At 37.7% G+C, this 13,269-nt stretch overlaps 1 protein-coding gene and 1 pseudogene across 2 annotated transcripts in view; one reads left to right on the top strand and one right to left on the bottom strand.

Moving 5' to 3' along the window:
- Positions 1-13,269, bottom strand: part of FOXJ3 (forkhead box J3) — a 221,874-nt gene that overhangs the window by 179,691 nt on the left and 28,914 nt on the right. The window lies entirely within an intron of this gene.
- LOC102866583 lies at positions 2,629-3,076 on the top strand (annotated as a pseudogene).

Raw genomic sequence — 13,269 nt, forward strand, 5'->3', positions numbered from 1 at the left:
GGTCGTTATGTGTTGCAAACAACTCGACAGCACATAACAACAACAACAACTGGACAGGGGGAACCAAAACAAATCAAGGAACAAAAACAGACCTAGAGAAATGGAAGTATATACCATGTGCATGGAAAGAAAGACTCAGTATTATGAAAATGATAAATTTTACCTAAAGCAACGTACAAATTCAAAGCAATCGCAATACAAATTCCATTCTTCAATGAGATGGAAAAGGCAATTTCCAATTTAATCTGGAATGGATGCTTCGCACTTCCTGATATCTCCTACAAAGGTGTACTGGTCAAGACAGCATGGTACAATGTAAAACGACAGACACATAGATCAGAGGAACATAACTGAGAACCCAGAAATTAACTCATTAACCTACGGTCAACTGATTTTTTCAAGGAGATAAAATCAATTAAGTGGGAAAACAAAAACTGCTTTACAAATGGTGTTAGTAAAATTGTAAAACTATCTGTAGAAAACTCAAGCAAGACCCACACCTCAAACACCATACACAAAGCCAACTCCAAAAATCAGTTGGATTTCTCTACAGTGACAAAGAGAATGCAGAGCAAGAGCTAAGAAAATCAATACCCTTCACTAATCACAAGATTAAATATTCAGGAGTAAATCTAACCAGAAGCACAAAGAAGCTATTCAAAGAAAATTACGAAGCATTACTACAAGAAACAGAAAGATACCTTGAGAAGTGGAAGAATACTCTTTGCTCATGGATAGGAAGACTCAATATTGTGAAAATGACAATATTACCAAAGGCAATTTACACATTCAATGCAATCCCAATACAAGTATCAATCCCATTCGTCAATGAGATGGAAAAGGCAATCTCCAATTTCATTTGTAATGGAAAGAGGTTAAGAATAAGCAAAGCACTCCTTAAAAAGAGAAACAAGGTAGGAGGCATCTCACTCCCTGATTTCAAATCCTACCACACTTCTGTGGTGGTCAAGACAGCGTGGTACTGGTACAATGACATACACAAAGATCAATGGGATAGAATTGAGAATCCCACAATCAGCCCATCTGTCTATGGTCAACTGATTTTTGACAAGAAGATGAAAACAGTTAAGTGCGGAAACGACAGCCTTTTTAACATATGGCGCTGGCAAAATTGGAAAACTATTGGCAGAAAACTCAAACAAGATCCACACCTCACTCCATACACAAAAATCAACTCAAAGTGGATCATGGACCTAGGGCTAAAACCAAGGACTAAAAATTTAATTAAAGAAAAGCTACAACATAAACAGTCTTCCATGCATCCTTAAAAATCTACAACCAGAAGAGGAAAAAACAGATGGGACCTTCTAAGAAGCAAATCCCTATGCACATCCAAAAACTTCTCCACCAGGGTGAAAAAAGGAAGCAGAGAGTGGGAAAAAATATTTGATAATGACATGTCAGATAAGAGACCTATATCTAGAACTTCTAAAATACTTGAGCACCACAATAAGATAAAGGTGAACAACCCAATTGAAAAATGGACACAAAATATGATCAGCCACTTCACCAAAGACGACATTCAGATGGCAAACAAACACAAGAAGAGATGTTCAAAATCCCTAGCTCTAAGAGAGATGCAAATCAAAACAAATATGAGATAGCATCTCACCCCAATAAGAATAGCAAAATTTAACAGAAGAGCAAACAACAAAGGCTGGCGAGGTTGTGGAGAAACTGGAACCCTTGCTCACTGTTGGTGGGAGTGTAAAATTGTGCAACCACTATGAAAGGCTGTATGGCGCTTTCTCAAAAAGTTGCAAACAGAAATGCCATTTGACCCAGCACTTTCACTACTGGGAATATACCCCAAAGAAACCATAACCGCCACCCTAGCAGATGGTTTATTCACATAATGGGATATTCACATTATGGAATATTCACATAATGGAATACCGCACTACATTGAAAAACAAGAAACTCATGAAATATTATACAAAATGGATGACCCTGGAGGATTATACTGCGTGAAATATCTCAGTCACAAAAAGACAAATATTGCATAACACCATTGTTCTAAAACAGGCCCGAAATGGGGGTTGGGAAGACTAAGAAAAGAGAGGATAAATAATGAACACTGCATTGGAAAAGATGAATGAAAGAACTGTTTAAAAGGAAATATTAGGCATTACTTGTATGACAACAATCCAAAATAGAAGGTGCACTGTAAAGTGGACTGGGGAAGAATGCGAGGAATTAGGCAAAAAATAAAGGAATTTAAAAAAAAAAAAAGGTTAACTGAGGGGATAGGGAAGAAATGTGCAACAACAAATGAACTACAATTCAACTTTTCTATAAATTTTGTTAAAATCAAAATTGAAAAAAGAGAAAGGCTGCTTTTAAAAAAAGGTAATTTCTCTAAAACTTAGAATTACCACGTGACCCAGCAATTTTAATTATACACCTAGACATAAGTCTCCAAAAGAAATTAAAACACATACTCATCTAAAAATGTGTGTGTCCCTGTGTGTATGTGTGTACTGAGATTTACTCATAAGAGTCAAAAGTTTTAGGTGAGTCCTGTGCACCAGAACTGCTCCTGCTGGTGCTCACAGGGCTGCGGGCTCAGGAAGCGACTGAAGCCTGTACACAAAGAAGACAGAAGCCATGTTTCAAAGACCCGTATTACAGGTGCTTCATCAGTGTGTGTGACATGCATGTGTGCCACAGGAGTCGGAAATAGCCAGTAACTTGGTTCTTGAAAGATCTCTCAACCATGTGCCGCATGGGCCAGGACCCCGTCATGAGACAAGTGGAAGGGAAAAACCCAGTCACCATATTTTCCCTTGCAACCAACGAGATGTGGCAGGCTGCGGAGAGTGAAGTGTACCAAATAGGTGATGTCAGTCAAAAAACAACGTGGCACAGAATATCTGTGTTTAGGCCGGGCTTGCGGGATGTCGCGTATCAGTATGTGAAAAAAGGCTCTCGAATATACGTTGAAGGGAAGGTCGACTATGGCAAGTACGCAGACAAGAACAATGTGCGGAGGTAGGCCATGACCATCATGGCAGATAACATATTTCTGAATGACCAAGCCAAGGAGAAGGTCTAGCCTGGACGTGTCTTCATTGCCCTGGTGGGACAATCTCATTTCCAAATCATGTATAGTCTTTATAGGACAGAAATTAAAGTATTCTTTTGTAGAAAATGAAAAGAAAAAAAGTCAAAAGTTTTAAGTAACTCAAGTGTCCATCAATGAGTGATGAAACAAACTGTAGTCAATAGATTATTCAACCATTACAAGGGAACGAGGCACTTAAGAACAACAACAAAAGGGAATGAAGTGCTAATAGATGCTATGAATGAACTTTAAAATTTAAAAGCACTATGGCAAGAACAAACACAAAGGTCCCAGAGTAAAAAAAATCCACAGAGACAGAAAGTGGATGAGTTGTTGCCAACAGAGACAGGGACATGTTAAGGGGTTTATTTTTTTGTTGTTACTCAGTGTTGCTCTGCTAGCTCAGCTTGCAGAGCATGAGACTCTTTGTTACTCAGTAATTTGTTTATTTTAAACTCACTTTTTCTTTTTCTTACATATCATACTGGTTTCCTCCATATACATTTTGTTTTACAACATTAATTATAATTTATTGTTATTAGGTTCTGATTAACCCTTTATTATCTATTTCCCCTTATATTAACTTATCTGTTGATTTTAACTCCTCTTTCCGTCCCCTCCTTTCCCACCTCTGTTAACTATCCAAGAATGATTGTGTGTAAACCTTTGTTGATCTTTTTTATAACAGTGGTTTTATGGTAATTGTCTTTTTGTAAGTCATCTATATTACTCAGAATATTTTCCTCTAGATTTATCTAGGTCATGCAGTGTTTTATGAGTTTTTTATCATTGTAGTATTGAATAATATTGTGTGAATATACCATCGTTTCTTTATCCACTTGAGTTGTGACCATCTCCGTACTACTATAAATAATGCTGCAATGCACATGGGTGTACATATCAGTACATGTCATAGTTCTTATTTCTTTGGGATATTATGCCTAGTAGGAGGACTGAAAAACCAGATGATATTTTTATTTTTTTCTAAGGAAATGTCTAGCTCCATTCCATGGTGGCTGCACCATATTTCATTCCCATCAGTGTATTAGCTTCAATCTCTTCACATACTCCCCAACATTTTTCATGTGATGTCTTATTGAAAATTTATATTGCTAAAGTGAGATGTTATTTCCTTGCTTTCATTTGCATCTCTAATGATTTTGAACATTTTTAATGTCAATTTTTCATATCCTCTGCCCATTTTGTAACTAGATTTTTTAGGGGTTTTGTTGAGTTGAAGTTTTATGTAATTTTAGAGAGTGATCCTTTGTCAGATATGTTATGGTAAAAAAATTTTTTTTTTCAGTCTGTAGGTTCTTTTTATTCTTGGTGAAGTCTTCAGATGCATAAGTTGTTGCTATGTGCCATCGAGTCACCTGCGAATCATAGTGACCCTATGAAAAACTGCCCAAAGCCTTGCTATATCCTGTACCAATCTTACTGTCTCTGACACACCTATCCCCAATACCCCCATCACTGAATCAATCCATCTCATCAAGGGTCTTCCTCTCTTGTGCTGTCCCTCCACCCTCCCAAGCATGATGTCCCTTCTCCAAGGACTGGTCCCTCCTTGCAACATGTCCAAAGTAGATCAGACAAAGCTTCAGAATTCTTGCCTCCAACAGGCAGCCTGGTTTCACCCTCTCTAGGACAAATCTATTTGTTCTCTTAGCAGTCCATGGTATATTCAATACTCTTTTCAAGCACCACAGCTCAAAGGCATCAATTCACCTATCATCACTAGTCATTGTCCAGCTCTCTGATGTATAGCAAGTAACTGCAAAGAGTGTGGCCTGGATCAAGTGCACCTTAAGTCTCCAGACTGGCAATGCTGCTTTTCAATACTTTCTGACAGCAGACTCTCCCAATGCAATTTGTCTTTTAATTTCCTGGCTGCTGATGCCAAGAGCCAAGCAAACTAAAGTGGTTAACAATCTCAATCTCTTCACCATATATCAGCTGCAATTAAGATTTCCTTTTTTAAGACATTAACAGTGGTTTCTGTTTGGGGATTATGTTTGGTTTTGGGGGTTTTTTTCCTGGATTATAAAAATGTTCTGGAATTAAAACTATGGTGATAGCTGTGCAACCTTTATTTTTTGTTTTTGATAAACGGCTGTCATTTTAGAATATACATTCTTTGATGGTTTTTAATATATTAAAAAGGTTGCAAAAAAAAAAAACCCCAAAAAAATTAACAAAAAAACCCATAATGCTGCCAATCAGCCCAGTGGTGAGAATCTTTGTTTTCTTGATGTTGAGTTTCAATTCATATTAAAGGCTGCAGTCCTGGACCCTCCGCAGCAAGTGCTTCATGTCTCCTCAGTCTCAGCAAGCAAGGTTGTGTAATCTGCATAATGCAGATTGTTGAATAGTCTCCAGAGAGAAACCATTGTTCTTCAGTACTTTGGAGAGGTCTCTCTAACAGCAAACTTTCCCAATGCAATCCGTCTTTTAATTTCCTAGCTGCTGGTACCAAGAGTGAGAGCAAATACTAGAATACAAGGGGATTAAAGGTAATGAGTGAGAATAATATAAAAGTTTAGCTACAAATTAAATAAAGATTAGAGGCAAGTCATAAAATCACCACAGAGATTAAGAATTCAGAAGGGTGTGGAATATGTCAAAATTTTCAGTACACTCTATATCCATGACTCTATTTTATTATTCATAGATGTGATCATCCGATGGTATTTTTCTTTACTATTTCTCCCCACTGAGAGCAAGAATTGAATATTGCATTCCGTTACAACATCAAAAATCTACTACATAATCAGAACTAGTATGCTCAGTAAATTAATAAACCAGGTTTCTCAAGAGTTAGAAAAAGAGTTAACTGGGCTAGGGAGGAAGAGGGGATTAAAAGTTAATAAACAGATAAGCTGGATGAAGGGAAAGACAATACACAATAAGGGCTGATAAGCCATTGTTATTATTTTCATTAATCAACAGTAATTAGCGTTATAAAATAACTATGCATGACTGTACAAAAAACCAATATAATAGGTAAGTCTCTCTCAAATAAAAAATTAATAAGTTTTAAAATCAGGAAAGGAGAGGATATTATAACAGTAAAATCTAGTTGGAAATTCCCTAGATCTTTACTTAATGCACCAGCAGCCAGGAAAAGGCGCATTGCCATGGGAAAGTCTGCTGTTAGGGACCTCTCCAAAGTACTGAAGAGCAATGGTGTCTCTCTGGAGACTAAGGTGTGTCTAATACAGGCTATGGTCTTCGCAATCACTTGTTATGCATCAGAGAGTTGGACAATGACCAAGGAGGATAGAAGGAGAATTGATGCCTTTGAGCTGTGGTGCTGGAGAAGAGTATTGAGAATACCATGGACTGCTAGGAAAACAAACAGATTTGTCCTGGAAAGGGTTAAACCGGTGGCTCCTTGGAGGCAAGGATTCTGAGGCTCCGTCTAACATACTTTGGACATGTTGTGAGGAGAGACCGGTCCTTGGAGAGGGACATCATGCTTGGGAGGGTGCAGGGACAGCGCAGGAGAGGAAGGCCCTCTATGAGAAGTATTGATTCAGTGACTGGGATAATTGGGATGGGAGTGTCAGAGACAGTGCAATTGGCACAGGACAGAGCAGAGTTTAGGGCTGTTGTACATAGGGTCGCTATGAGTCGCAAGCGACTCGACAGCACATAACACCACCACCAACAACAACAATAATCTTGATATCCATAATTTTTATTATTCTAAGCAAAGTAACTATAGCTTCTAATAGGTTGTGCTGATAATTAAAAGGTTCAAGTGTCTGAAAGTTCGAATCAACCAACTGCTCTACAGAATCAAGACAGGCAGTCTACTACATTTAAAATTTGTTGTTGTTGTTGTTAAGTGCCGTCAAGTCGCAGGTGACTCATAGAGAACCTATGAAGGTGAGTCCTCAATGCTTTGGTGTCTCTCATCCTCTCTCCAGGTTCATAGGGTTTCCGGAGGCAAGCTATTACGGAAGTGGATGCCACTCCTCCTTCCAAGCTTGTTTTAATCAGGGAGCATCCAAAATCTGATGCTTCCACATGCATCCATCTCGACCACTGACTTACGGACTCCCAGCAGACTGGGAGCATGTCAAATAATCTTTACAATCTCAATAATCACCCAAACTTATGCATACTGTTATAAAAATACTATGTAGACATATATAAGAATGACTACATGGGTGCATATACATATACTAATAGATTTAGCTATCTCTCTAGGTCTGTCTCTCTCATTGCTATCAAATATGAACTAATCCATAGCTGACCCTCTATTGTATTTAGAGTCTATAAATTGGGAGGAGTTTCTCCTGAAGAGCAGCTGATAAATTCAAACAGCCAGAGAAGCCCAGCCTTTGGGTTAGCAGTGCAACTCCGTATCACCAGAGCTCCCTAGAAGTATTCATAAGCATAAATAAATGCATTTAGTTGTGTACATGCATGTACAAGTATAGATCGCTTAAGGCCAGTTTGGGCAATGTCTATACATCCATGGGAAGAAAAGTAGGTATTTCTGGGAAGGGGACCAGGCGGCAGACCAGTGTTTAGTTTACAGTAGCAGGACAGCCTTAGATCAGCTCCCACAGCTGCCACACACTCTTTTCATCTGCCCTGCAAGAAACAATGAGCTGCTGCTCCTGCACTCCATCTCCTAGGACTTCCAATTCCAAATAAACTCCAAGGAGCTACTCAGAGCTATGCACCAACTTTAAGAGCAAGTTTGCAAATCCTAAGGATTCTGGGCACTAACAGCCATGGAAGCTTACACAGCAATTACCATGAACCCTGCTCTATCCTTTGCCAATATGTTGTTAAGTGCTGTCGAGTCATAGGCAACCCTATGAACGAAAGACCTGGACACTTGAATAGCTTTAGTCCTTTATCCAGGATCATAGGGTTTCCAGAGGCAAGCTATTTTGGAAGTGGATGCCACTCCTGTTTCCAAGCTTGTTTTAATCAGGGAGCTCCACGGAACACTGTCCACCATGGGTGACCAGTCTCGCATTTGACACAATACACATGTCAAATATACACAAACATTTATACTACGATATCTGCACAATATCCAAACCACATGTCTTATTTCACAGAACATATCATGAACATTAAACAACCTATATTCATATCTATATGGATACAGTTATGGATTTTTCTTGGACATAATCAAGATGAGATTAGTTTTCTGGATTTGAAGGCTTAAGACCACAGCCTCTTGGAACAATTCAGTTAATCAGTATAACAGCATTAATAAAGTATATATTCTATATCTTAGTGTATGGAGTAGTACTGGGGTCTTAAAATTTTTATCACCTAAGATACAGCTACAGCTGTCTACTCATCAAGAAAAAGAAGAATACCAAAGACTCAGCAAAAAAGTAACTGCTAATACTCTACAAAAACGTTAGCCTTTTCTACCCAGAAACAAGAACTATATGATATGAAAGGGTACCATTACCTACTATGTTGATCATGGCCACAGTGGATGGAACTTAATTGTTGGGGGGGGAGGGGGAGAAAATGTGGAATAAAATTTAGATTCTTAAAAAGTCCAGACCTGTCGGACTAGCTAAGACTAGATGACTAACCAAGACTACTGCTTGGAGATATTCATTAAACTATAAACGGAAATTATCCCTTCAGGTCACCTTTTAGTTAACCAATAAACTGGCTCATAAAGAATATCACCTATGAGTAACACAGCTTCTTTTAAAAGGCATTTATATGAAGCCAAATGGTCAAAAATTACTCTAAAAGAGAAAAGGTGAGGGTATAGGAACAACAGAAGACTAGAAATGGTACAACCAGAATTAAATGAGTGATAATGTTGAAAAATTTGTAAATGGTGTAATCAATATCATGGAATAATTTATGTACAAACTGTTTAATGAAAACTAATTTGCTATTTAAGCTTTCCCTTTAAACAAGAAAATATTTGTAAAGGGACACTTGTAAGAGTTTTATACATACATGCATATATATCAAGAGATACAACGTAATTATATGAACCTTGTCTGAATATTCTATCAATTAAAAACCAGCTGTAAAAAGACATTCTTAAGCAATCAGGGACATGTGATTATGAACCTGAATCATCAACTTTTGTTAGATATGATAACAGCACATGGTTATATAAGAAAATATTAGAGATGCATACTAAGTATGTAGAAATAAACATCTTAACAGCTGTTAAATTCCAATGATGAGTATTACAGGGATTCATTATATTTTATCTACTTTTGAGCACACTCAGCAGGGCAGATGAACTAGAAAGTCTTTTGATATTAGTTGCTCAACTTTAGCACCACACAGTTTGTTTCATCCCTTTTCTTTTCCTTTTTAGATTTCAGGACCAAGAATGACTAGGACTTCTGAGATAAAATTATTCCTAGACCCAATAAGAAGAAAATGGGCATAGACTCATTAGCTCCCCCAATAAGAGATTTCTCTGAATCTACTCAAAGGACTTCTTGTATATTAATATGAAAACTGAATAGGAACCAAGGCAGTGACTCAGCTACTAAAAAAAAAAAAAATACAATCTCAGGCTTTATTAGAAAAACAGTGTGAAATCAAGAGAGTAACAGACTCTCGCACTCTTCACTCGTTAGTTAACAACTGGAGTATTGTGTTCTGTTTTGAACACTACATTTTAAGCACACTTAGATGATGAAATGCTTCCAAGGAAGGCTATGAGACTAATAAGGCATTTAAAAATAAAAAGTCCTCAATTCTGTTCCATTGGTCTATGTTCCTGTCACTGTACCAGTACCATGCTGTTTTGTTTACTACTGCTATGTAGTAGGTTTTGAGGTCAGGGAGTACTATGCCTCCAATCTCATTTTTGTTTCTCAGCAGTGTTCTGTTTATTCGGGTTTCATGCCTCTCCAAATAAATTATAATTTCCCTTTCAATCTCCTTGAAAAATGAATCTGGTATCTGGATTGGGATTGCACCAAACATGTAGATTGCTTTTGAGAGGATTGTCATTTTCACAATATTGAGTCTTCCTATCCATGAACAGGGCACATTTTTTACATTTCTTTAGATATTTTTAGTGTGCCTTGCAGAAGTTTTCTTTGTATAGGTCTTTTGTATCTCTAGTTAGGTTCACTTGCAAGTATTTCAATTTGCCGTTGGCTATTGTAAATGTTACTGCTTTCTTGACTTCCTTCTCTGAGGCCTCTGTTACTGGAGAGGAATCCTATTGATTTTTGGATACTGATCTTATATCCTGCCACTCTACTAAAATGGCCTATTAATTCTCATCAGACTTTTTGTTGAAATTTTGGGGTTTTCTGTATAAACTATCATATCATCTGCATGCCTTTTATTTCTTTCTCTTGTAGTACTGCCCTAGCAAGCTCTTCCAATATAATACTGCAAAGAAGTGGTGACAGTGGGCATCTCCGATCCCTGTTTGCAAGAAAAATATTTTTAGTCTTTTTCAGTTGAGAATGATGTTGGCTCTTAATTTTGCATGTATACCTCTCACTATGTTGAGCAAATTCCTTTCTATTCCAATTTTGTTGAGTGTCTTTATCAGGAAAGGGTGCTGGATTTTGTCAAATGCCTTTTCTGCATCAATTGCTAGGATTACACGGTTCTTGTTTATACTTTTAATATAGTGAATAATGTTCACTGTTTTTCTTATGTTAAACCATCCTTACATACATGTTACAAATCCCACTTGGTGAACTCATGCAATATTATTCAAAATGGTTGACTCTGGAGAACATTATGCTGAGTGAAATATCCCAGTCACAAAAGGACAAATATTACATGATGCCACTGTTGTAGAATGGGACTGTCCTTGGGGCTGGGGAGAGACTGAGTAAGATGGGTTCAATAATGTGTACTGCACTGAAACAGAGGAGGGAGAGAACCGTTTAAAAGAGAGATGTAACTGGGTATTTCTGTCATCACAGGAGACTAGAGCGAGGGCTACATGGTGGAGGGGACCTGGGGGAGGGTTTGTAAAACAATGAAAGAATCTTTTCTTTTACTTTTCCATAATTTTTGGACTCATGTACTTGTAACTTGTTAGTCAAATTTGTGTCTTCTAGGTTGCAACACCCCCATGATACATCTTCAAGGATATGTACATGTACAGCCAAGCACAATCAATAAGAGTGCATCTGAATTCCAAAATCAATCTCCATAATAGTCTATGTGTTTCCTACTGCCAAAGGGGCCCTTTAGAGTAGTGAGAGAAGATCTTCACCCTGAAACCCACAGCGTCCCTTTTCAGCAGGAAGTAGCTAAGAGAATACGCCGTGCCCTTTTCCTTATGACTCAGGGTGAAGTCTCTCTCAGGGAGGAGTGATAGGGAATGGCAAAGGATACACTGACAAAGAAGATTGATCAGAACTGGCTTTGACAAGCACTGTGGCATTTGGACAAGAACAAACTGGGAGGAGGGTAGAGAGAATAGTGCAACAATGAATGAGTGGAAGCCCAAAATCTCTGTAAATGTTTATGAAAATTAATAAAATATAATTATAGAAAATAAAAAAAAAACAACAAATCCCACTTGGTCAAGGTGAATTATCTTTTTGATGTACTTTTGGATTCTATTGGCTAGGATTTTGTTAAGGATTTTTGTATCTATATTCAAGACTCTTCCTTTTTATATTTCAGGACCAAGAATGACTAGGACTTCTGAGATAAAACTATTGGTGGAATTGTAAAATGTTACAATCATTCTGGAAGGCTGTCTGGCGCTTCCTCAAAAAGCTGAACACAGAAATTCCTTATGAGCCAGCAATTCCACTACTTGGAATATACCCTGAGAAAAAAAAGAACTGAGGCACTGAGATTTGTACACCAATGTTCATAGCATTAATTCACTATCACAAGAACATGAAAACAGCCCAAATGTCCAACCACAAATGAATGGATTGAGAGATTATGCTACATTCACACAATGGAATACTATGCAACACGCAGGAACAATGATTTTGTAAATCATTACCTAACTTGGGAGGGACTGGAGAGCATTATGCTGAGTGAACTAACTTCAGTCCCACAAGGATAAATATTGTATAAAACCATTATTGTGAGGAGAAGCTGGATGCAGAGGGAGGAGGATATGCTGGGGGAGAGGGGAATTAATAAAGGGGTTGTACAATTTGATGGGTGAGGGGTAAGGAAAATGGAAAGAATTTGTTCTTGAAAACAATGTATTCACATTTTGTAAATAAACTACTAGAAAATAAAAAGTCAAGTAATCACTAGGTATACTTAGTTTAGAAGGAACATTTCTCACCTCCCCTCCCCTCTAGAGACCACAACATAGTATTTCCCAAAGACTTTCAAGAAGTGTTAATAGGCATTCCAAAGAAGCCTGACTGAAAATTTTATTCTCTCTATGACACATCTAGGAAGAGGGATTAGCCATCCACTTCCAAATTAACAGGCCTTTGAAAACCCTATGGGCAATAAAGCACACATAGCCTAGCAGATATGGCAATTGAGGTTTAGCCCTCAAATATGGAAGCACAAAGAAGAAACAGTTGTAAGCAGACACCAGTGATTGGAACATGGAATGTAAGAAGTATGAATGTAGGAAAATTGGACATTGTTAAGAAAGGAATGGAATGAATAAATAATGACATACTAGGTAGGTATTGGTGAAATGAGATGGACTGGCATGAGACTGTGCTGGAGATGAAAAGGTGAGGAAAAACGGTTGCTTTTACCATTTAAAAAAGTCATTTCCAGAACCATCTTGAAATACAATGTTGTGACAGCATAATATCCATTAGCATACAAGGAAGTCCATTGAATACCACTATCATTCAAACACATGCACCAAAAACAGAGCCAAAGAGGAGGAAATAGAAGATTTCTACCAACTTTTCAAGGCAGAAATCAATCGAACATGCAATCAAGATGCATTAACAATAATGGGTGACCAGAATGCAACTGTTGGAGAAACAGAAGAAGGATCAGTAGTTGGAAAATAAGGACTTGGTGACAGAAATGAAGCTGGAGACAGAATGATAGAATTCTGTACAACCAACTATTCATTCATTGCAAATACTTTTTATAAGAAACATAAACACAAGCTGTACATATGGATTTCACCTGACATTATGCAGAGGAATCAGATCGATTACATCTGTGGAAAGAATTGCTGGAAAGGCTCAATATCAGCTGTTAAAACTAGGCCAGATGCTTATTGTGGA

This window comes from Elephantulus edwardii, unplaced genomic scaffold (genome assembly GCF_000299155.1).
Source record: "Elephantulus edwardii isolate Elephantulus edwardi_28Jun2011 unplaced genomic scaffold, EleEdw1.0 scaffold00049, whole genome shotgun sequence".
Classification (NCBI taxonomy): Eukaryota; Metazoa; Chordata; class Mammalia; order Macroscelidea; family Macroscelididae; genus Elephantulus; species Elephantulus edwardii.